This window comes from Octopus bimaculoides, chromosome 10 (assembly GCF_046866305.1).
Source record: "Octopus bimaculoides isolate indiv1 chromosome 10, ASM4686630v1, whole genome shotgun sequence".
In the NCBI taxonomy this organism is placed as follows: Eukaryota; Metazoa; Mollusca; class Cephalopoda; order Octopoda; family Octopodidae; genus Octopus; species Octopus bimaculoides.
In genome coordinates, this window is record NC_142937.1 from 8,137,899 (window position 1) to 8,164,620 (window position 26,722).

Here is a 26,722-nt window from a genome sequence, read left to right on the forward strand (position 1 = left end):
TGCTTTAAGTAGATCTAATGAAAAGCAAAATTTACTTTTACGTCTTTCATCACCTTACACATTCCAGTCGTTAGATTAATCAATTTATTGTTTCCCGTTCATTTAATAGTATGTACCATTATTCCAAACTTTTGTGATCCCCTTTGATGACAGCAATATATTGAATTATACTATGTATGCTTTTGAGTTAAGTCAAACGAAATAACCAATTATTAATTAGTTGAAGATATAAGCAGTTACTTACCACTCACCTAGTGTTTTACTAATCGTAATTTGTTGATTTGAAATGCAGAAACTCTTTTTCAAAAACAAAAAGAAAAACATCGCTAGGGATGATTTAAAATTATGTATAGCGCCACAGTAAACGTGAATTAAAGCTGATTTTATACATTTTTTGGCAACAATTTAAGACATGAGCATCTGTTCTCTATTCAGATCTATTTCATTTAAAAGAAAAGTGGTTTAATGTAATATAAAATCTATTAAATGCATGTAACGGCAGCTGGTTGCATTCAACAGTTCATGCTTGAAAGATCAAAGCACTATTAAACTAACATTCTTTATAGATAACCAAAGAAAAGTCAGGAATTTCGAACATCATTTGCATTTAAGAAGCAGCTGCAGAGTTAATTGGCTTGACAGAAGTCTGAAAAGTAAACCAAATTCCTATAAACGAGTAATTTTAATTAACATGGCAAGTGGAGGTCACGTAATTTCTTTCATAGCCTCTGTAGAGACTCAATATTATTATCTGTTAACATTGCTCGACATTTTACTTTGAAATAAAGTCGACGAGTATTCCATGCAATCAGAATATGATATTTCTATCATTTTCAGCATCGTAACACTGCTCTTTTGTTGTGTCTTTTCTATTAATGGTAGGAGTCGAATAGTCTGTTGACCTAAAGACGCTTCATTTTATAAACATTTGCTAATCACTTTTATATGACATTACATCACACGCACACGCATATATATATATATATATATATATATATATATATAACGAGAGACAGACAGCCAGAGCAAGAGGGAGGGGAGAGAGCGGAAAATAGTTGCGAGAGGGAGCGAGAGAGTAGGGGAGAGAGTACAGATATAATTGCGTTTAATTATTCTATGTAATAATAAATGGACTAAGTGCTGAAGTTGGTATTGTAACATCGAGCAATAAATGACGATAAGTGCCTCATCATTAAGCGGGTAAATATATTTTAGAAAGGGAGAAGGAATAGGCACTGCTGTACTCTTCCGGCTCGGCACGTTGATTGTGGCCATTTGGTTTGAATTGTTGATGTATAACGATGAAACTCAGTGGGCACATGTTTTCCTTTGTTTTTTGAGTACATATTCGCGTCTTATAATTATATATCTTCAGCGATTCTACTGAAGATCCACGGATGGTTGATTCATCAAGTGATTAATTATACCGAACGACCAAGGTGCCTTAATTTAAGTGCCTAATTCAACTAAATCTTAAATTATAAATTTCGTTCCATTACGCACTTAAATTAAGGCACCTTGCTAGTTCGGGATAATCTGCGCACCCCAACAATATTATTTGAAAATTGAGTATCTAGACTCCGTGTAGAAGTATTTGCACCCAATATTCCTGTCGTGTGTGTAGACAGGGCAACCCAGCTAAGAGAAGATATCCGCTCTTGGTAATTCAGACATATACTTTTTATAAAGGTACATTCTATGATGTGGAGGCGCAATGGCCCAGTGGTTAGGGCAGCGGACTCGCGGTCGGAGGATCGCGGTTTCGATTCCTAGACCGGGCGTTGTGAGTGTTTATTGAGCGAAAACAACTAAGCTCCAAGAGGCTCCGGCAGAGGGTGGTGGCGAGCCCAGTTGTACTCTCTCACCCCAACTTTCTCTCACTCTTTCTTCCTGTTTCTTCAGTAACGCTGCGATGGACTGGCGTCCCGTCCAGCTGGAGGAACACATACGCCATAGAAACCGGGAAACCGGACTCATGAGCCTGACTAGGCTTTGAAAGGGCGACGTTACTTTCTATAACATTCCCGTAATGCAGATTCCTTTCCTGTATCCCTCGCAAGACTTCCTCACATGATCTACTTCACTCTTTCTTCAACGAGGGAAGTGGCAACTATTAATGTCCTTTACAAAAGATATTTCTTAATTCTTCCTCACTGACGTACGCTTTTATATGGAAGTTTTTGTCCAATAAGTTATGCACAATATGCACAACGATGCCTGTATGTGTAGCTTTGTGTTTATGGAGTGTGTGCATTAGACTTTAACGGATTGACCTTCCCTCAAGGTCAGTTTGGTCGCAGACAATTCGGGATTCGTTTACCATCATGTAAAGGTTTATGGGTGTAATTCCTTCTGTGCGGAGAAAGGGGAGAAAAAAGGGTAGGTGTGTATGAGCGTCTGCGCGCACTGTGAGTTCTAGTGTTTGATTAGGGTCTGTGGGTGAGTGTGCATTATCGCATGCTTGAATGTGAGAGCGTTTGCTTACGTGAGGACATTCCAGTGTGTGTATGAGTACCTACGCGTGCATGCCTTATGGCGATTCTTTTGCCTCGTTAAACCTCTGTGTGTATGTTTACGTGTGTGTGTTCTTGTGTGTGTGCATGTGTTCCTGCGTACGTGTGTGCGCGTGCTTGTGCGTCTGTGCATGTCTGATGTATTTATAAATGTGTATGCATGGTGTGTGTGCCTGGATGTATATCTGGTCGTGTGTCCGGTCGTGTTCTTGTGTGAGCATATTTACTAGTGCATGTGAGTGCGGGCGCCTGTCCTCGCGTGGATGTGCATGGTTGTGTATTGAAATTGTTCATAACTATATGCTTTTATTTGTATGGATTTCCTTGTAACCTGCCGTCATTGCAATCCCAGCTTATATGTACTTACCTACAGTTTCTTGTGTCCACGTGTGCACGTTCGCGCACGCAAAGATGTGTACGGTGGTGTGTTGGAGTTGTACACATTTGCATGTATATATGTTCTATTTATATTTACATGTATATATATTCTATAGATTTCCATTCATCCTACTGTTGTTTTAATCCTATCCTTTATATACTTGGCTATACCACCACAAGCATACAGATGTTCCAATGTATGCATGTTGCGCTGGCGGTACCAGTGGCATTGTCGTTCTACTACCTACTGTGTATATTGTCTATTGAATGTTGGTAATGTCTCATTTATGAGAGCAGATTTGCCTATCTGTCGAAGCGACCGCTCTCTCGAGTGCTTAAACATTCTATCGATGATAATTTGGTTCAGGATGCTGCCATGCTGGCCTTTAGCTTACTGACTGAATACAGACGACTCTTTCCTGTCATTATACTCCCGCCAGAGTCCATTCGGTATTTCCACTAGATGTCTTGTAGCCTCCTCAACGTATATTGTATTCCTGTTCTTACAATCCCCCTCGAAGCACTTTATGCTGTTGACCACATTCCTGGACTTACAGCTAATACTGGTGTTAAAGGTTCTAACAATGCAGTTCATATCAGTACATATTATTTTATGGAAGAGGCATGCCTTACATAACTGTGATCTGGCGGAATTCTTCGGTTATATTTGTGTGCGTCTGCGTGTGTATGTGTGTAATGTGTGTGAGTGTGTGTGCGTGTGCGTGCGTTTGTTTGTACACGCATGTATGCACTTGAGTGTGTATTATATACATACGCATATATGCAATTTATATATACTTAAGTTATCTGTTTGTCTATCAGAACACCTGCCTCTTCAGCTATGTATCTTGCTGTATTTGTAATGAATTCATTATTTTCAGCTAAAATGAAACGTTTGGACATCGCATTTCTATATCTTTTTACTAATAATAGTAAATTATCATTCTTCCGTCCACTAATGTTCGAGGATTAATCATTAAACCGCCAAGGATTTCGAAAAGAAAATTGTTTTGCATATTCCATTTGGTAGAGCAGGAACATAATTACAGAACATTTTTACCCAAATTGAAGATGTCATTTTCCCCATCTATTTTAAAGTTAAAAATATGATTCTATAGTTGGTTTATGACAAAAGAAAAAGGGATTATATCCAGTAATAATATGCAGTAGGAAATTGATGAATAAACTAAATTACAGTAAAAATTAAAAAAAAAAACAGTTGAATATAATAGCATTAAGTTACGAAGTAAACGAAACAATGTTAAAAATCATCGTTTCATATTCAGCTAGGACATTGTATCCATGCTTAAATTGGAAATTATCCAGCAAGGCAACAATATAAAAATGACAATCAATGATGTACGTGACACATAAAAAATTTGCTTGAGAATCGTGGGTTTTAAGTGCGAAAATGCGTTGGGTTGTAAGGAAGGCGAGACTCTAATGCTGCCTTTCGAAACGTTTAGTATTCTAAAGGTAAATACTTTTAAATTTGTAGTGATATCACAAATATTTTCGGGGAGTGAGAGTTGATTATATCAGTCCTAGAAAGTAGTTGGTAATAATCTTATCGATGCGAGAAGAGAAAATGGAAAATTGGTACCGGCGATATTTGAGCTCAGCACATTGTACGCTACACTCAATTAACGATTCAAATAATTAAAATTTCGTAACATTAAAACAATGAATTATTGTAGGTAAATATTTTTAAATAACATAAATTCTCATTTCATGTTCAGTAAAGATTGGGTCGAATCAAAAGTTTTGCAATAGTTTGATAACTTATTTGTTTTATTCGTCAAGTTAGACAAAAACAACCTAGCATTGAAAGTAGAGGTCATCGTGTTGCACCGCCTGAAGTTAGCTTTCTGCAAATTCTCTGATCTCAAGCTGAAATCAGTTCTTGCTTTTCGAGGCAAAGAACTCCTTCACTGAAATGTCCACCTCCTCTTGCTTGATGAAGCGTCACGAGCGCAGGAATGCCCTCGACAACTATTAGCTTCTAATCACCGATAATTATCGAGTCAACACTTTGTTTTGTGGTATCAAATGTCTTATGTTTAGCTTCTTTTGATACGAATTCCATGTCGGAAACTCCTTTAATAGTGTTGGGCAAGTGAATGCATTTATAAAAACAATATGAGAATACGAGGTCTGATCAATACGCATCCGGACTGTTGCCTTAGTAACAACGTTAAAGCACGCAGAGTAAAGCCGCTTGTCACAGATTGACCTTGAACTCTACTGTAAACAGCGGAAGTGAGTTAGAACGTTAAACCCTAGTGCACATGCACAGCAGACTTCCAGGTCAAGTAGCTTTACTCTCCATGCTTTAGCTTCGTAGCAATAGTCTGGATACTTATTGATCAGACCACGTATACAATCTCAAGAGAATTAATATGATATACTTGCCTCGTCGTCAAAACCAGAACCTGCTCAGACGGCTTTTCCGCCTCTTTACATCATATGAGTAAACCCTCTTACCATTTCCTCTGTCATAATATTTCGTTCTTTTAGCTTTATCTCTCCACACATTATTTTTCCTTATTTAGTTAGACGCTTTTTCGTTTCATTTTCCTAATATTTTCCGCAAAATTTAAAATACTCACGATCAAGGTAACCACTTTACGAATTGGAATATTATTTGGCTATAACAATAACTTTCTCTGAGCAACAAATGCGATACATTCAAGAAATAATTGCATATGTATGTGTAATGATAGTTGATGCCCTCAGCATCTTGCAAGAAACCTAAAATTTATTTGCAAATAAATTCATGTTTGAAATTTACCACGAAGTGCAGATAGTTTCTATTAACTTCAGTTTACATTCAGATTTTACCAGTGGCATATATTTAAAATATTTCGGAGAAATGCTTTGACATTTCGAACAGTAAGTAAATTTATTCTATACTAAACAAATTCAGCTACAAATTCAGTATGTTAGAATTATACATTTATACATTTATACATGCATACATGCATACATATATATATATATATATATCAAAATAAATATATATTCAGTCATACACACATATATTTATGCATAAACGTTTTGTTATCTATAATATGTATATAATAAAATGTTTATATACATAAAAATACTTACACATACACATACCTGTATATGTGCCCATTATATTGATATACTTGGAGAATAAAAAAGACCAAAAAGGGAAGAGTAATATATATATATATATATATATATATATATATATATATATATATATATATATATATATAAGAAGGTTGATTCTTGTGCGTTATATACACAAGGATATTATTGCCCTTATAAACACACACAAATTCACACACACATACACGCACAAACACACGCACACACACACGCATATATATATATATATATATATATATATATATATATATATATATATATGTATGTATGTATAGAGGTTATGAGAGGCAATGGTGTCAATAAAATCCAAAAGTGTCAAGTAATGCTGAATAAGTGCTATATGTATGTATATCTATATATATACACACACACACAGAGCATATTTTCATACATAATTATGTATATATATATATATATATATATATATATATATATATATATATATATATATATATATATATATATATATATATATATATATATATATACGGTTGGAGAGAGGGGAACATATGCATATTCATATGCATACATATATAGGGAAATATGAGAACAGATTATCATATTGAAGTAAGCTTTTATATATTAACAGATCAGAATTTTCAGTTTTTGCTTTTGCCTTAAGCTTTAAACTTCGTTTATCTCACCAGACAGAAAGTGCATAGTTACCTTTTACATTTTAGAAAGAAAATCATGTGATTTCATCTAATAACTATTCACTAAGAATCAATATTACCCAAGACATGGCGACTAATATACTATTTATTCAAGAAGAATTTTGCAATGAATAGTTTAAATGGCCTCCACAAGGGAAATTCACACATATATAAGCATGAATTATTTATTTCAAGCTATAACCTCTGAACACAAGAGCTAACGAAATCACATCATTCACACATATACACCGAAGGACACAAAGGCACCACACACACGCACGCACACACAAACACACATACACACACCGATATATATATATATATATATATATATATATATATATATATATATATATATATATATATATATATATATATATATATATATGTATATATATATATATGTATATATATATATATATATATATGTATATATATATATATATAAGTTTTTTGGGAAACGGCAGTGTTTGGTTGGAAGTCATCTATACAGTATAAAAAGTATCAATGCCCATGTTAATAGAACGTATATATTAAAAAATATAACTCGATTTAATTAATTCTATTTTATTACTTACATAAATGGAGTATTTAAAAATTAATTTCGCAAACTTGTAACTTTTAATCTATATTTCTAATAATTATTGTAAATTTCCTGTAGGGAAAATATATACAAATATAAATGTGGGCGTATTTATATCTGAAATATTTAACCATTTTATGTAGAAATTCATTTTGTAATGTTTCGTTTTACTATTTTCAAGGTCTGTCCTATTATATCCTTTCTAAGACTCAGTTCTCTATTCAATTGGATAATGTAATAGCTTCATTTTTCTAACAAAACTATGCATGGTTTTACGTGGGCTCGTAACAGTATTTCTAATAAAATAAAAGATCAATCAATAAATTTTTTTCCTTGTGTCGCTGATATTTTTCTAAAATTCTGTATCATAACTTTTTTCACTTATTTTTCTATCAGCTTTCGTTCCAACCATACCATTATGGTGTTTGCATAAACGTGGAGCAAATACGGCTGCTATAGCTGTACCCCTGATTTGTAGATAATTTTAATGCCCTACACAAAATTAGACTGAAAGCATCGAATATCTGATACAATCTCAATGTTAAATTTACTGGGAATCAGCATTGTGTTATTTTTGCTTTTATAAAATACGTGATTCCTTTGTTTATTTCTTTTTGTTTTGTTTTGTTTCTAAGTAATTGGGTATATTTGTGTAAAGGCTTATTAGAACAAGGTAAGCAAAATACGAAAAAAGGTTCTAATATTTGTTTGACAGATGACACAAGAAATTAGAATAATTTCGAAAATGCTAACATGAGAAGAAAACGCTTTTCCAGCTGTGGATAGGTCACAGTTTTAGATCTTTTCGTTGAAAGAATTTTATATATTCTCTCCTTTGATCTTTCACTACACTGCATTTTGAAGTTCCTTTGAATTATACATTTTTGGTATGCTTTGATACGAAGTTGAGAGTTCTGGTCGCCTTAAACGCAACCAACCAATAACGAAACAAGCCTGGGCAAACTCCTAAAATGTTTTGTGTACGAAGAAAATAAAATTGATTAAGAATCGTTAACTTTCTGCAGTGTTGGTATCATCAATCGTGCTCTAATTACATTAAAATTAACTTATCCAGTTGAGAGGGAATAACTTTGTGGCCGTAATGTACATCTTATAGAAATTTCTACTTAGAAGGTGGCAGCAATACAATGTAAATTTTAAAATGTCTTCAAATACAACATTTTGAATCCAAATTACATTTTATGTTTGCCAGCTTCGGCATTCTGATGAGCTTATCGTAAACTTATAGTGTTATTACCAGTGACATCCACCGTCTCTATCTGTATATCTCTCCGACTATTTTACGAGTAAACTTAGCCATGGCTGTGTGTGTGTCTTTATGTCTGCGATAGTCCCACAATCACCACTTGAAAACCGGTGTTGGTGTGTTTACGTCCTGGCAACTTAATGCCTCGGTAAAAGAGACGATAGAATAAAGTTTGGGTTTAGAATATAAGACCTGGGATCGATTTGTTCGACTACAAAACCCTCAAGGCAGTGCTCCAGCATGAACACAGTCAAATAACTTAAGCAAGTAAATGAATAAAAGAATATTCTCCACCAGGTTATTAAAGTAACGATAGACTACCCTGACAAGCATCCGAACTATAGGCCACCAGTTTTAGACACGGAACTCTGGCTAGAAATGAAGAACGGTAAGTTCCAGATCCTTCACTCCCATTATGCCAAACTTATGGCCTCTAAATCCCATGTCCACAAGAACACAGCTATAGGGGACAAGTTCAATATTCTTATAGCAGAGTTGGTGAGAGTGATGAGGAATGCGCCTCGCATGTGCGACCCTATGGAATTGCAGTCGTGTGGCTACAACCTAAGGGACAGGATTAGAATGTACAAAGGAGTCAGAGCTAAGTGCAAAGCCATCATAGAAAGTGATGGAAAGTGCATCTGGCCGCTATACAGGAGTAAAGCCTGAAATAGCACAGATAGGACCAGAAAAATATATAGATAAGGCCAGCTCATGATATGACAACAAAAATACCGGAGTGTCATGTTCGTTGATGGTAACTTTCGCGGTAAATTAGTGTGCCTTTTTAGAAAAGCTCAATCTACGGATTAAAGTAGTGGAAAGTCTTGGTGCACCCATAAAATCCCTGATCTCTAGAACTTATCCCTTCGATAAGTCCCCATGTACGGACAAGAATTGTATTGTATGTTGGTTAAATGGAAGTTTAGGAATATAGTGTATAGCCTACGATGTACTGAAGGACGGTGCAATAACATGACAACTACTTAGAATGGAGAGACAGCACGCAGCATAGGAGAACGTATAGATGGTAACTGGGGAGACGTCAAAGAAGAGAAAGGCTCCTCAGTGTTCTACCAACATGCTCAAGCAGAACATAGGGGCTCGGTTAATAGCACAGGGGTTAAGGTATTATCAACGCAAAGAACAGACACGACACCTAGACACATCACAGAGGCTAAATACATAGTAATAGAGAGAGCGAGCCTCAACAGAAAACACGAACGAACAAAACACCAACCACCACACCACACCACACAGCATGACTAAAGACTGAAGGGAGAAAAAATCAGATACAGTGTAATACACACACAATAGACAAATATATATATATATATATATATATATATATATATATATATATATATATATCGTATAGGGCTAATTTAGCTATTTCATCGTAGACTGAACTAAAATTGCGTGGAATTATATAACTCGAAGAGATAAGTGACTTCATTTATCGTTTTATTGTCATGATAATGAGAAAATAACAATTTGGAAATATTTCCTTCGCAAGCCGATATTCAATAAGAAAATGTCGAATAAACACAGCCTCTCAACGAACACAAATAGTTGCAAAAGCAACACATAAGAATTGAAAATATATAAATGGAAATACGATCATCAAAAGTGCTATTCCTGGTGGCCCTGGCGCTATTATTTGAAGACTCGCACATAAAGAACAATAATAAGTCAGAACAATAAGTAGTTGTGTTAAACGGGAGATATAGATTACGAAAAACACTCGTTCCACGATTCTTAACGAAATGGTCATATGTTACCATTGTAATTAAAATAATTTTTCTATACTTATTTGCTTTTTATATATACACCGATTTTACAAACATCGAAATATAGTTGAGTAAACTTGTGATACACTTATAGAAGTATGAGTGTGTTTATGTGGGTGTATGTGAAATGTGCCTATCTATATGTCTACATGCATATGCGTGTGTGTGAATATGTATGAAATTATTCTAAAACGGATGAAAATGCGCTAAATGGTTTATATATATATATTTTTGTTAACAGAAAACTTGTTTACATTAGATTTGTCTAAAATGTCTGTTCGGTTTTTGTCGACACTCAACTTCAAACATTCAATTAAATAGCTAATCTCAGTCTCAGTATTATTAACTCCTCATGTTTTCTTAGTTTCAAAACGGCAAGAGAGTGGTGGCATACTGCCATACAATAGAGGATGCTGCTACGTGATATATGTTCTAGAAATTATCTTCAAGATTTCGAAGAGTAATACGTAATAACCACGAAGATGATATATTTCCAATGCAAATAGCAAAATAAATCACAAAGGAAGACGTATTTTATCTACAGTTAAGTAAGAGTGAGTTTTTGCATGATTCATAGAAGACATTTATTTTTACACATCGGGAGGTTTCCGAATTTGGCTTTTTGGTCAAGCAAAAAATGTCTGTCTATCTTTTTATTTTTCTTAATGAGGATCAGATGGATTGTGCAGATCAAATGCAGCACGCAATATTTATGACAAAGCCAGCAAAGTGCCAAAGTAGTTTTGTGTTTTTGTGATTCTAATCGACTGGGTAATAAAGGGCGTCCGTTGCAATTTTTAAAGTCTATGTTCCTTTGACGAATATTTAGGGGTCAAAACACTGAGATTTAGTTGATAATAAAACCGTCAACTTAACCGAAAATTTCTTATAATTTCATTTACAAAAGGGTATTCTTTTTGCTCGAAGAGCCCTAACTATCTACATATTTGCAGGTGCAAAGTAACAAATTACTTTGTGTATTAAACATTTCGCTATGTTTATTTACCACTATAATGATATTAGAATAGTGAATATGTGAGACAATCCATGATCAGGGAAGAATTTTTTATCAGTTTTATAATACATATATTGCTTTAAATATTTATATAGTATCATGATTAACTGATTACTAATCATAAATATGTATTTTTTTACGCTCAAACAATTATTCGTAGATGTGGAAGCGTCATGCGTATTAAGTTTATTCAAATATTTAATCAACCTGGTCTTATTATAATACAATTTTGCGATCTATTTTAAATTTACTAATTGATTTAAAGATCACCATTCTTTCTTTGAACACGCACACACACACACAAACACACACACACACAAACACACACACACACACGCACGCACACACACGACCCACACACATGCATACACATACAAACACACACACACATACACGCCGTTTTTATCGTATGCAAAGTTTTAATTTTATTTCCAATGAAATATAGTTTAAAATATATTTTATACAATTCTCATAAAGTATTTACGCATATCTTTTTCTCCCTTTCTCTAATTGTTTACAAACAAAATTTATAGAAAATTATAAAGAAAGCTATAAAATGTTATTTGAAGAGCCTAATTTGATCTAAAATCCTTCAAACAACAAAATGCATGCGATGAAAGCTTGTCAGACTCCAGTAACGAAAGTGACAATAATCTACTTATACTCTCATCCATATCAAGTATATAATGGCGTACAAATCATTATCTAAAACTTTTAAGCGCCTGATAACCGTAGTTTATTTGCAAATGTTTGATTACGAAAATCGATATTTTCACTTATATTTTTACTTTTTGAATTAAGCGAAAGGTTCCATAATTCAGTCGACACACTTGACTTTATTTTCAAGTTTAACATGTTAAATTTCCATGAAGCATATAACTTTCTGTTATAAGGCATCTTGAATTTTCTACTGAGGGAATATTTCTGTATTTGAGAGTGCTTGATTAGATATTGCGAGAATATTGTTATTTAGAATGTTGCTATGATCAATAATGCAAAACTTGTATTTCTTTTTCATATTAACTTAAGTGAAAATATAGCTTCTCAACAAGGCAGTGTGCTCTTTGCAATAATATCTCTATATTCTGCATTACAAATCAATAATTCTTTGACTGTAAGCTTTCGTATTGATAATTCAATATATGGCTTCTTCAAATTCCTGTTCTCAGTTATTTATTTCATATAATAAAAAAATTGCATTCACTGCCTAAATTTAACTTCTTTCTTTGTACTTTCTACTGACAGATGACAGAGCTGTCCGTATTTCTGTGAAAAGCGTGATGAACACTATTCAATACTCAACTAACATTGACTCTCATACTATGTAAATAACTTTATGAAATACTGGTATTGTATAACGTTGAATTTTTAATGAATGTCTTGGATGAAACTTTCGTTAAACTGCATTTTTCACCTTAACGTAAATTTCTCCTGTGAATAACATTATAATAAATTTGACATGTCGCATCAAAGTGGAAAAGACGCCTTAATGTGTCTACTTCATAACTCTGACCTTGTGTTTGAATACCTGCTGTAAATAGTAATAATATACTGCTGTGTTTTGCAGTCTTGTTTCAAATTGCATCGCTAGTGACATGCCAATGTCAAAATGATCATTTCTTAGGCTATTCAAGATCATTAGACAAAGCAAGTATTAGCCAGCAAGTATATTAAAACATGCGAAAGACTAAAATTAGGATAAAAGGGATTTAGTTTTCTTCTTTCAAATGAAACATGTGATAATAGCCCCATCAAATGATTGACATTTCTCTAAAATAAAGTTTAATAAATTTGTTCTCCAGTACTACCAAAATATTCCGTATTGCGTCATAAAGTAAAAGAAAAAATTATTGAGGTCGATGTAATTGATTTAATCCCTTTGTCTGTCCTTGTTTGCTCCCTCTACGTTTAGCTCCTTGTGGGCAATAAAGAAATAAGAATATAATAGAATATAATATATGAGAAATTGTATATATGAGATCAAAAATTTGACTACATCATACGAAAATAAATTTGATGCAAAAGGAAAATATTGTACGGATTAAAAACTTCGAGGAAATTGATCAGCTAGTGCCAAAATTGTGATATTTATTAAAGGTTAGCAATATTGTCAGAAAGAAGTGGGAGCTAATCAGATAATTGCTGAAGAGACCATCAGAAAGATTGTCCCAGATACCAGACTTGCTGAGAATGATAACGTTATAGGAACAATCATCATCACAAATGAGTGTTTATATAACTTATTGTTAATTGGGAATGTGAAATCGGCCATGAGTCCTTCAAGAAATTTCTTTTCAATTTCATTTTAAATTTAAAAACCAATTTATTCTCAATACTTGTTACTTCATTATCAACGAGTGGAGCCACGAGATAAAGAGAGGAAACTCCAGCTAACAATGAAAGTCAAATAGCCAGCAACAGAAACTGTAAGTGCTTGATCGACATTGTAACCAAATTCTTCTCACACCTAACCTGGTCAATTATTTCCAGATCATATTGTATAATGTAGAGTTCAATATAAAAGCACACGAAATTCTATAAAACATCAGCGTGTTTTAGAAAATCGTTCAAAGCATACACAGTTTCCACATACAGTGTACATAAGACATTGTGAATGAACTCAATTTAGTGGGTTATAGGTATGTTCTGTGTTAGGGAAAGTTATCATTCCCCAAAATCTTAGTCTAACAGTATTTCATAACACGAAACGTATTGCCTGTTCACTTCCATGTTAAATGTAAGTTAATAAACACAGAATTCAATAAGATATTGGTTTCGTGCTATTGAATTCCCCGTTCCGGCAAGATTTTCTGGAACACAACTATTTCGAAACACAGGAGGATAACAGTAAATAGATTCATTGCAAATCTGTTGCTAAGGCGTTTGAAAATACAAGTCAGAACAAATATAACGTGTGCTACCTTATAATGTGGCCTTTGGTAAGACAAAAAATTCGGGAAATATCAATGCTCATGAAGTTTTCATAGGATTGTCGGTAAATAAATTAGAGATTGCATCATGAAAATAGGGAAACAAATCAGTTTTCATATACCCGAACTCGAGCAGAAAATGTGTATATAATTTATATAAACTGTAACAAGGTTACATACATTATACCTATTTCATCTTTGTTTTCGACTTAATATATTTATTTGTATTGTAATACTTGGTAAATAATACACCCATATATATATATATATATATATATATATATATATATATATATATATATATATATATATATATATATATATATATATATACATCGTCGTATTACGAACAATTTTGACATCCAAGTAACTGCATTATAGATCATTATACGCTTTAACGTGGAAAATATTCGTACGGGTATTTATATTCTTACAGCATCCAATTGGCTTACTTTGAAGATGCTGATATTATAATCTAAACATAACGGCAAATTGTTTCAACGCAAATTGGTTTTACTTTATCACTTTCACACACACACACGCACACACATACATGTATATGTGTGCATGTGTGTGTGTGTGTGTAATTCAATATTAAACACTTATCGTTTACATAACATATATAAATATTGTGAACGATAACGTCACTTCAGAAATGTAACTACATGTGGGCTCTAGCGATTTTCCTTCTCCTTCGTAGAACTTCTCCCTTTCTCCTTTCCGACGAAGAGCTATGCTCGAAACGTTAGAACCTCTCTCTTTTCACCGAACGTCAAACTAATATAATTCTTGTGCACGTCCTGACGTTCATTTTTTTTACCTTTTTTGTTCGTTATTTTGAATTGTTTGTTCACTGAATTGACTATATATGCATATACATACATACATACATACATACGTATATACATATATATATATATACATCTCCTCCAGCTGGTTTATCGACACACGACTGTGTCCTGTTTGCCAAGGGAAGTTATCCCTCTCACCATGGTCTGTAGCACGAACGGATCCGGATTTCAGGGTTATTTCCCTTCGTCGGCGTTCGACAGCCACTGACCTTGGTGAGAGAGACAAAATATTTTTGAATAGAACTTATTTTCGATAATTTCAATTGATTTTAATCGATTTAAATTTCTTTTCTATTTGAAAATTGGTTATGAAACACGTGTAATCTTTTTATTATATTTATCTTATGATATTTACTTTACTTTATATTATACTCATTTATTGTGCTTTTAATTATTAATTTTTCTATATGTGATAGTGGATTTTCATCGATGAGTTCTTGAAAATTGGTTATTTTCCCTAAAACTATATATATTTTATATATACTTTATCTATAAGGCTCAATTTAATTTTAATTTTTTATAAATTGATTTTAATTGAGTTTTTTACCTGTAATTTTGGATTTTGTCCCTAATAATATTATTATATATATATATATATATATATATATATATATATATATATATATATATATAGTGTAGTATATTGCCACTTAAGTGTGGCTGACCCCTAGGGGTGGATGTTACTGTTGCTTTTAGCCCCAGGAGGACATCTCCTCCAGCTGGTTTATCGACACACGACTGTGTCCTGTTTGCCAAGGGAAGTTATCCCTCTCACCATGGTCTGTAGCACGAACGGATCCGGATTTCAGGGTTATTTCCCTTCGTCGGCGTTCGACAGCCACTGACCTTGGTGAGAGAGACAAAATCCTGGCAATCTAATATCTAAAAGCAACAGTAACATCCACCCCTAGGGGTCAGCCACACTTAAGTGGCAATATACTACACTTTATCGTGCAGTTACTGTTAATACTTCATTTAGAGAATTAACATTGCTTGTTTTCACCTTTTCGATATCAGTGAAGAATTTCACTGGAAAAGTAGATATAAGATTGCCAGGATTTTGTCTCTCTCACCAAGGTCAGTGGCTGTCGAACGCCGACGAAGGGAAATAACCCTGAAATCCGGATCCGTTCGTGCTACAGACCATGGTGAGAGGGATAACTTCCCTTGGCAAACAGGACACAGTCGTGTGTCGATAAGCCAGCTGGAGGAGATGTCCTCCTGGGGCTAAAAGCAACAGTAACATCCACCCCTAGGGGTTAGCCACACTTAAGTGGCAATATACTACACTTTATCGTGCAGTTACTGTTAATACTTCATTTAGAGAATTAACATTGCTTATTTATATATATATATATATATATATATATATATATATATATATATATATATATATATATATATATATGTATGTATATATATATATATATATATATATATATATATATATATATATATATATATATATATATATATATATATATATATATATATATATATATATATATATATATATATATATATATATATATATATATATAGGGGAGTATTGTAGTTCGCTTGAAGCATTGTGCATTGTTTGTAAAGAATAAAATGTTTTCAATGGTACAAAAATGCACTATAAGACAAACAATGGGCTATATACCTGTTGTAATTTAGTTATCCATAGTCCGATGATATTTCGGAATACAATTCCTCCTTCAGGTATTCTTAGATGGAGTCGCTGCTATAATCGGTTTTCCAACGGCTTTTCTTTTTTCGGGAGCGTCTCAGCAGCGGTCTCACGAAGCTCTTTCCGGAATTCTTCATGAGAAGTGCATGAGGTCAGCTATGTTTCAATCTCGTGTGTGTTGGTACATCTGTAACGTTGCTTCTAAGTTATGTATTATACGTGCAGCTTCCTTCCCCCCCTCCCCCTTCCCCTTTGGCACATTAATTAATTGAAGTAACACAAAATTAGTCCGTGTTAGCCAAGAAGATGCAAGTACTATTTACAAGATTCTCTCCCATAATGATACTGCCATTCGGTTAGTGACATTTGATTGCATTACATGGAGTCTTGTTTATTTTTCCTAGAAGATCCTCTATCATCTAGTCGTCGATGCGTAACAGCATCTTTATTGAGGCGTTACTGATTCTGGTTCTGTATTCTTTCGACTGTTTGTTAGTGTTAATACAGATGCAATACAGCATTGGTTAACGTGTCTGGAAGTATAAGCATTCAGGCGGGGCTGTTATTCATTTATTCTCCCTTGCTACCTGAGTATTCTAACTTTTCTTATTTCTTTATTGCCCACAAGGGCTGCACATAGAGGGGACAAACAAGGACAGACAAAGGGATTGAATCGATTACATCGACCCCAGTGTGTAACTGGTACTTAATTTATCGACCACGAAAGGATGAAAAGCAAAGTCGACCTCGGCGGAATTTGGACTCAGAACATAGCGGCAGACGAAATACCGCTAAGCATTTCGCCCGGCGTGCTAACGTTTCTGCCAGCTCTCCGCCTTAGGCGAGTATTCTAACTTTTCTGGCTTTGGAAGAGGTTCGACCAATCGTAAATCCTTTTTAGGCGCCCTATTATGAATATCTGCTTGCTTACTTTTCAAGTAGAAACAATTAAATATTGAAAGGAATATCGAAACTGAATGACTAAATCAAGAAATTTAGAACTGCTTGCCTAAGCGGGCAACATCATGGTTTTCATTAGTGATGACGACGACGACGATGATGGTGACGATGGTAGTGATGATGATGATGGCGATGATGATGATGATGTTATGTCGAGGTGGAAGCGGATAATGAGGAGAGGGAGAAAGAGAGAGAGAGAGAGACAGAGATTTATAGGGAGAGGAAAACCGAAACAGGGAGGTTGCAAAATCCATTTAACTCTTTTCTGAAGATGGATGGGCTACCCGTAATGGTAAAACATAACGAATGAAATTATACGAAATGTATATGTGTATGTGTGTGAGTGTGTGTGTGTGTGTGTGTGTGTGTGTGTGTGTGTGTGTGTGTGTGCGTGTGCGTGTGAGTGTATGTGCGCGTATATGTGTGTGCGTGCGTGTGTGCATGTGTGTGTGTGTGTGTATGTAGGTGCGTGTGATCGAGAACGCGGTGGGAATAATATCAGAAGGAAAACGTAACTGTGAGGTTAGTATTGTAATGTCTTGGAAGTAAAAATAAATTACATCTTACCTGATAATCTCGGTGACCCGCTGTGAAGTGTAGAGTACTGATAATTTGAAATATTGCAAAGAAATAGACGTAAACAGCACACTTACTTACTTTTCAACGTTGTAAATAAGGAGGAAACGAGAGAGAGAGAGAGAGAGAGAGAGAGAGAGAGAGAGAGAGAGAGAGATGTAAGAATTTTACAGCCGGTATCTTTTCTTTCTTGAACGTTGTAATCTCTTTCAAATAAAATAAAAATTATATGAAATTGGATAGCTTACACTAATCTGCGGAATGTGTCGACAGTATTAAAAGCCATAGATATAATTTTCTTTGAAATATTGAACGAAAACTGAATGTTTATTATTGGAAGACGACGTACCGCTCATCACCTTTCGGAGGCAAGTGAAGATGTGTGACTAGAACAATGGCTTCTATAAATTAGTAGTAAAAAGCAACTGCTTACAAATCTCTAAGAATTTAATTCAAAGACACTGATTTTTGATATTACCCGTGAGACGTATAAATTTATATGTGCTGATAATATAATTCTTTACTCAACTGAGAAACAAGCAAATATTTGCAAATATGTATTACATTTTTGTCATTATGGAAAAATAAATGATATATCGAGTGAATAGCTGTACAATTTTATCACTGTTTAAGATTTTTCATGGCCATTTAGAAACAGTATATGCGGTGTGTTGCTTTATAGTATACATAGATCTCCTGATTAGAAATAGTTGTCTCATTGGTCAAATGAATATATGAGGATAAGTTTTATAAATGTTGTCTTTCGCGAATATGTTTATTGCATATATGGAATGGAATCTCGTTTTTACTCAGATAATTTGGGATGTACGTGACACTAAAATGCTTAATTTTGTGAATGAAAATATAAAAATTACTGATATAGTGAAACACATACTAGAAAATATAGAACTGGAAGGACTGCGAATAGTTTCAGCATGAACTATAGAGCAAACGTGACAATTCAGAGTGAGAGAAGTTGTTAATATGAGTTTATCAATGAAGCTTTGTTATATAGTTATGAGAACAATTGTACTAATTTTCGAAAGTTACTTTACAGCCATTTACTATTTTACAGTCGTTTGGCACCATTATATATTTAATAATTTCTGCAGCACAACATTCTGTTACATAACGTGAAATTGCGATAATTCAACAAGAACTAAATTATAAATACCCGAGCGATGCTTGTGAGAAATACTTTAATAGACAAAATGTAAGAAAAGAGTTAATTGGAATAGCTTACGTTGACTGATGTGATGATCAGACATCAGGCATTAGTTATATTGCAGACTGGTTCAATTTTGTTTCTTATCGTTCGGGTACCAAAAGAATTGATCAATAACTGCTTATTTATGCTGCACAGATGTCACAAATAAAATTAACTGTTGTACAGTTTCCAAAAAGACTGATGCCTGATGCCTGTATCAAGGAATGTTAAGTCTTATAACTTTCAGCAGAATATGTCAATGAGATTTATTCATAGCAAATTGAACTGAGGTGCGGAAAATAGCCAAACCAATCGTCAATTATTCTTGATTCTTCTGGTTCTAACTATGAAAGTATTAATGCATAATATGAATAGATATACAGGTGCATTGAGCTATCAAAAGTCAAGCAGAGTTATACGTTATGAGAAACCGAATACAATCTTACTACAGAATCAATTATACGTGGTTTGTTAAAGCAACTACCCGAGTCTAATACTACACTAAATAACAACAACTGTTAAACTATCTACACGTATTAAAGTTGTCTTAACAGAACTGCCTCCCATTCTTTGTATGAAGTAGCTATTGTTGTTTACCCAAGGGTTACTACATTTCAAGCAGACATAGGATTAAAAGCCTCTCAAGCTTTACCATCCTATCTTTTTCTATAACACGTGTTACTGTTAGAAAATTACTATTTGTATGTCTCAGAACCAGAGATATTCAACCTTTTAGAGAGAGATGTTTGGGCATGTCAGGCAACTTTCTCCTCGTGAACAAGAAAATGTCTGTTGAATTTATAAAGTGATAATGATGGATGCCGCGCGTCATACGTAAGCTTATCTGCAATCTAAATATTTTTAAAGTTTACAAATATCAACTTATACATATAAAGATTTTGCTTAACATATTTCTACACATTTAGTATATATCTGAACACTGTAAATATCGAAGAAGTGGTGAAATTTAAAAGTTTATATATTACTGGCAGTTGCAGCGTTCCAGTTGATACATCATCTTATAATATCTATGCTTTATATATCCGAAAATATAGTTTAGTTTATATTACAGTAGTGATAGTATAGGTTCACAACTGTTAGTAATCAGTTCCCCAGGAATACCCTAAAGTAATTCTGACTTTGAATCACAATAAAAGATTTTCGTCGTTTAGTGTAATTTTTTGAAAAGAAACGAAAGAGAAAGGATATGAAAAATATAGAAGTTTCAGAAATGGTTCAGGTATAACTTTAATGTGGTGACTCTAAATCTGTCACTCATTATTTTCTTAACACTGCATACTTTTTATAGAAACTTTTGAACAGATATCTATTCAAAAGATCAGGTTACAAATGTGTTAATTAATTTGAAAGTGCTTTTAGGATTACATTGTTATTAAGGAAGGAAAGAAGCACGTAACTTTTTAACCAGTGCAGTTTATAGAAGAGAACTATGACGTCATTCTCTTGAATATAAAGTATTGAATGAGTTTTACTTGTAAGAGAATCCATATTGCAATGACATCTACGCATACAGATACTTGTATTTCTGAACATATATATGTGAACAGAACATGCATCTATACATACATACATACATACATACATGCATACATACATAATACATACATAATACATACATACATACATACATACATACATACACACACACATGCATATATATATATATATATATATATATATATATATATATATATATATATATATATATATGTATAGTTATTTCAAAAACACAGAGAAAAAAACAAGCAAAAAACAACTCGAGGACGTGATACATGCAAAGTATTAATAATACGCTCAGGGAAGAGAGAAAGGCTGTTTTACGTTTCGAGCAAGGCTCTTCTTCAGAAACAGGCGACAGAAGAAAATCCAAGAGAAAAATAAGACGGAGGAAAAAAATCGACAACAATGCACATGTACTTACAAACGCATATATATATATATATATATATATATATATATATATATATATATTATTATGATTGACCGTTGACTGAACACTATTCAATTTTTCTCCTTGTCTCCGTATTCTTTCTGTTGAAGAGCGTAGCTCGAAACGTCAAAGACTTTCCGTATTCCCGAGCGTCATACTAATATATACTTTTGTTATTTACACCACCTGTCCTCGTCTGTTGTTATTATTTGTATATTCTCCCTCCTATATATATATATATATATATATGTGTGGAGAGAGAGAGAGAGAGAGAGAGAGAGAGAGAGAGAGAGAGAGAGAGAGAGAGAGAGAGTGAGAGAGAGAGAGACAGTGAGAGAAAGAGAGAGCGTGAGAGCAAGAAAGAGAAACAGAAAAAGAGAGAGAAAAAAATTATCGGATAAAATAGTTCGCTATTTATACATATGCTCGTCAATTTCCCCGAATTGTTAAACTCAAATGTGTCTCATTAGTGTTTATATAACGGTATTCCTAATCATTTGAATACTACTTGGTAATTTGGTAGAAAATAACCTAAATGAATACTTTTTATATACGTCTAATATGAAGTGATCTGACGATTTCCTTGTATTGCAAAATTGCATTGTCTCGACTATTTTGCTATCAAATGCATAGCTAGAAATTCCGTAATTTTGGAGAAAGCGTTAGACGAAAAATCAATACTTGTTGGTTATACGCCAAAGCATATTAAATATACTGACAAAATGTATTACTTGAAACAAATTCTCGAGCTATTTAGTTTTACGTAAAATACCCATGGCAACAAAATAATAGAACTTAAAGTTTTTAACCTCATAACTGGAGGTTTCTGCCAAATATCGGTCAATAACTGTTAATATTGAATAACCAAACAGTAGTGAGTATTGGGTGTCTATTGCAAACATCAATATGTTTTAGTTTAGATGGACAATTGGCGAGGTCATTGAATCTGATGTATGTATTATGTATACCTTTATGTATGTGGGAGTGTGGCGTTTTTATGGGTGGTGAGTGTGTTTGGTGTTTACGTTTACATATGTATATTTCAATTTCTCACATTTCTTTGTGAATGTATACATTATTCATATGGGAGTGACCGTTTAAGATGTAGGGAATAAGTATAGAGAGTATTGTATAGTATAAATACTTAAATTATTACAAAACTATAATGATATGGACGGACCAAAAACCATTTGTGACAATAACGCTTGTTGAAAGACATTGAAATTTCTAGCACACCCAGGAAATATTTCCTTCTAAACAAACAGTTCGGAGAGCTTAATGACCACCTAGATAACCCAGTTTCCACAAAACCTATTCGGTAGGAGCTGCACAAAGCCGGATTTCACGGGATGGCTGCAATCAGAAAACCACTACTTTCAAAAACAAACGTAGCAAAGCGTTTCGTAAAAACCTACAAAATTGGTCCCTAGAGCAGTGGAAGAATTTTATTTTCTCTAACGAGTCATCCTTTACCTTATTTCCGACCACCGGCCGAGTATACGTGTGGAGACAGCCAAAAGAAGCATTTGACCCAGACTGCCTTCTAACTATTAAACACGGAGGAGGATCTGTGATGATCGGTGGGGCTATATCTTGGAAATCCGCCGGCCCAATGGTTTCATTTGATGGCTGAATTAATAGTCAAGACTATTTAAGCATTTTATCAAATCAAATTCATTCGGAAACTCAATCTTTCAGGATGATAATGCACCAATTCCCACAGCTAAAGTTGTTACTGAATGGCACGGGGAACACTCTAGTGAAGTTGAACATCTTATCTGGCCACCACAGTCTCCAGATCTCAATATTATTGAACATTTATGGTGCATTTTAGAAAAGCAAGTAAGGAGTCGATATCCTACACCATCATCACTACAAGAACTGGAGACTGTTTTAGCTGAAGAATAGACAAAAAATCATTTGGAAACAATTCAAACTTTGTACGAGTCCATACCTCGTAGAATTCAAACTGTAATTACTGCTAAAGGAGATCTTACCCCATATTAAAATAAATTTGTTTGAAATTTTAAGGTGTTTCTATTATTTTGTCCAACCCCTGTAAGTGCTGATCCTCGGTACGTATGCACTTATGCTTGCAACCCTTCTGCTCATGTGGCAGGATTCCATTTTTTCCAAATGTCCGGACATTGACTATGCGACTATTCCAGTCAATAATTTCCGCATAAGTAGTAAGCAGGATATCAGCCTGTAATTATCTACCGTATTGACTTTTCCTATGTTTTTCAAGCACATCACTGTCCTACCCATTGAGAACCACTCTGGTGTTACTTGGTCGGCATTTAACAAGGTGTTAAGTTGTGCAGCTATTCGTGCATGGCATTCACCAAATCTTTTGCTCCAGTAGCCTGTACCTCCATCTGCTCTCGGGGCCTTCCAGTTGCCCATCTCTTTGCCGATGCGTAGTTATGTGGCATAGGCGCAGGCGTGGCTGTGTGGCCAGTAGCTTACTTACTAACGACATGGCTCTGGGTTCAGTTCCACTGCGTGGCACCTTGGGCACGTGTCTGCTACTATAGCCGTGGGACAACCAAATCTTTGTGAGGAGATTTGGTAGGCGGAAACTGGAAGAAGTTTTGGACAGACTACTGTTTGTTTCAGTTCTTGCACCATTCTTTGCTCCAGATGTCACTCAAAAACCTTTGACTTTCAATGTTATCTGGCACCAACTTTTCATCTGTACACTCTCCATTTATTTCTTTATCTCTTCTGTTCTACTCTGAATAACCTATTTTGTTGGTGATCCTTCATTTTTGGTCGTATCTTACCATCTTTGCTTTCTTGCAACGCAGTGTTGTTTCAGGTCTTCTATTACAACTTACAGCCCTTTTCTTTCAATATTATACTTCTTGTTCAGTGCCCTGTATTTTTGTTCGCTTTTAAGCTCTCCCTTTTCTTTTTGGTCTAACATAGAAATGTCCTTTGAGATCATATCTAACCCCACCTGTATTCTTCTTTTCCACCATGGATGTTTTCTTTTGTCACTCCCATTTACATTTCATTTTCTCGACATCAACACCCACATTTTCTGCTACAACAATACTTGCAGTCTTAATCAAATTATTTGTTTCTGTGATGTTTTTTGTTCTGATGTATTTCAGAATTTCATTCACACTTTCCACCGATCAACCTTTTTAAGGCTGCAAAGAATGTCGCTATCGTTCTCCTGTAGCCTTGCCTTCATTCTGTCGTAGATTGCCTTTTGCCCATCTGTCACGTCACCATTAGTTTTATTGTCTTCTTCCAAACCATCAATATGTCTCTCATCGAGCAAGCTATCACTATTCCTTCCCTGTGGTTTATTAATGATTTCACCTCTGTTTTCTGCAAACCCTCCTACCAATATGGTAAGAGATGAAAACTTCCCTCCCCTTCCCTCTGCCACGGGCAACAATAGAAGGGAGGGGAGGAGGAGATGAACAAGACTGTCATGGTACATAGTACAACAAAGAATAGCAGCAGAAATACTAACAGCGGTAGAAATGACAAGAGCAGCAGCTGCAACATCGACAACAGCCGCAGTAGTAGTAGTAGTAGTAGTAGTAGTAGTAGTAGTAGTAGTAGTAGTAGTAGTAGTAGTGAGAGCAGCAGCAACGACTAAAACTAAAGCAGCAGCAGTGGCAGTACCGATATCAACAACAATAACAACAACAACGTGAGCAAAAGTGATGACAGCAACAACAAAACCAATACCAGCAACATCGACGAGTGCTTGTGAGTGCATATGTGTAGTCTTTCTGTGTAAAGAAAACTTGAATACGATAGACGATAACATTCGTAAATCTAGAAGTTTTAATTAGTTCACGATAGCAACGACAGAAATCATTGAAATATATTCATTCTGGACATTGTATATCAAACAGAAAATTTTTTTTAATGTGTTTACCGTGTAAATTGTCTTCCGCGGTTTGTAAAATTATGTATTTTAGTAGTCTGACTAAATTGAGAAGTGTGACAAATGTTTTTTGCAAGATGTGAAACTGTTTCTATTTTTAGTGCTTCCCCACGTCTTACACTAAAGGTCATTCAACCATCACTTGTAAATTTAGCGGCTGTTTGGTGACACCAAATACAAACAAATTACAGAATTTTCGAGTGAAATGGCATAAATGTCAAACTGATTCAAATATCGTTGTTGCATCTATATGTACATACGGTGAAATCATTGTTTTGAATTTATTGTCGTGCAAAACTTGTATACCTGTAGTAAACGGCACACGTACACGGACAAACATACTCACACACGTACTCACACGCACGCATACACTCAGAAGCACACACACACGTACACACACGCGCATACACAATATGTATATGTATACGTATATATGTGTGTGTATATATATATATATATATATATGTGTGTGTGTGTGTGTGTGTGTGTGTGTGTGTGTGTGTGAGTACACATCTTACTTGGTCACAAGAACAGAGATGAAAGGAGATGAGACAAGTATATCAGGAACGCAACACTATTAGAGTCACAATCCAGCACGGGTGTCACATGAGGTTCACCAGAGTTGTTCAGTTTAGCCCACTCTCAGAGAATGGACTCCCATCTAACACTGAACTGAAGAGCTAGTTGCAAGGATATAATCTTGTCTATGTCAAGAAAGTTCTTCTGTCGGGAGATATCGTAAGCAATAATGAATTGATACATTCGCTCAAATTTCGTTGGTCGTATTTCTGCGTTGCTCAGGTATATATCGGATTTGCAACGTTGACATTTGCTTGATATAAATAGCTTTTGAGTTTTGTTTTCACTATGGCAATAGGCAATACTGCTATACCACCATTGAAGATAGTCGTGCTTCGAGCTTTCTTTACATGCAGGTTTGGTGTGTGGTGTCAATGTTGAGAGTGGATGACGCATGTTTGGTGGGTATATAGGAAGAATGTAAAGTAGTGTTATCTGCGTAAGACGCACGTTATTGGTGTGTTAATGTATAAGGAAACAGAAAGTAAGTTATAAAGCAAAACTCTTAGGAATACTGTAGTTGATAGCACGCTTCTTATAGCTGATAAATTATTTTTCATTTAATATGCCAATATTTAAAACTATTGTTTTCATTTGTTAATTGCGACATTGGTGTCATTATAATTTCGGACGCTGAGAGTGATAGAAACTGCATTCGTTAACCTGCTGCAATTAATCATAGACCTTATATATTGACATTCACTGGTATTATAGTGTTGATGAAAGTAATGTCTCAGTTCAACTTC

General features: G+C 34.4%; 1 protein-coding gene and 1 long non-coding RNA gene across 9 annotated transcripts in view; one reads left to right on the forward strand and one right to left on the reverse strand.

The window, feature by feature from the left end:
* LOC128248873 (uncharacterized) overlaps positions 1–26,722 on the forward strand; it is a 43,581-nt gene that overhangs the window by 14,770 nt on the left and 2,089 nt on the right. For 4 of the 8 annotated variants that reach the window (XR_016243323.1, XR_016243326.1, XR_016243324.1 and 1 more), the window contains one exon: positions 12,583–12,661. This is a non-coding gene — a long non-coding RNA (uncharacterized LOC128248873). Of the gene's footprint in view, positions 1–566; positions 851–12,582; positions 13,764–26,722 lie in introns of those variants that run through there. The other 4 variants (XR_016243328.1, XR_016243329.1, XR_008265002.2 and 1 more) reach the window with 3 other exon arrangements.
* The window catches only part of LOC106868423 (uncharacterized), a 350,125-nt gene that overhangs the window by 4,844 nt on the left and 318,559 nt on the right, over positions 1–26,722 (reverse strand). The window lies entirely within an intron of this gene.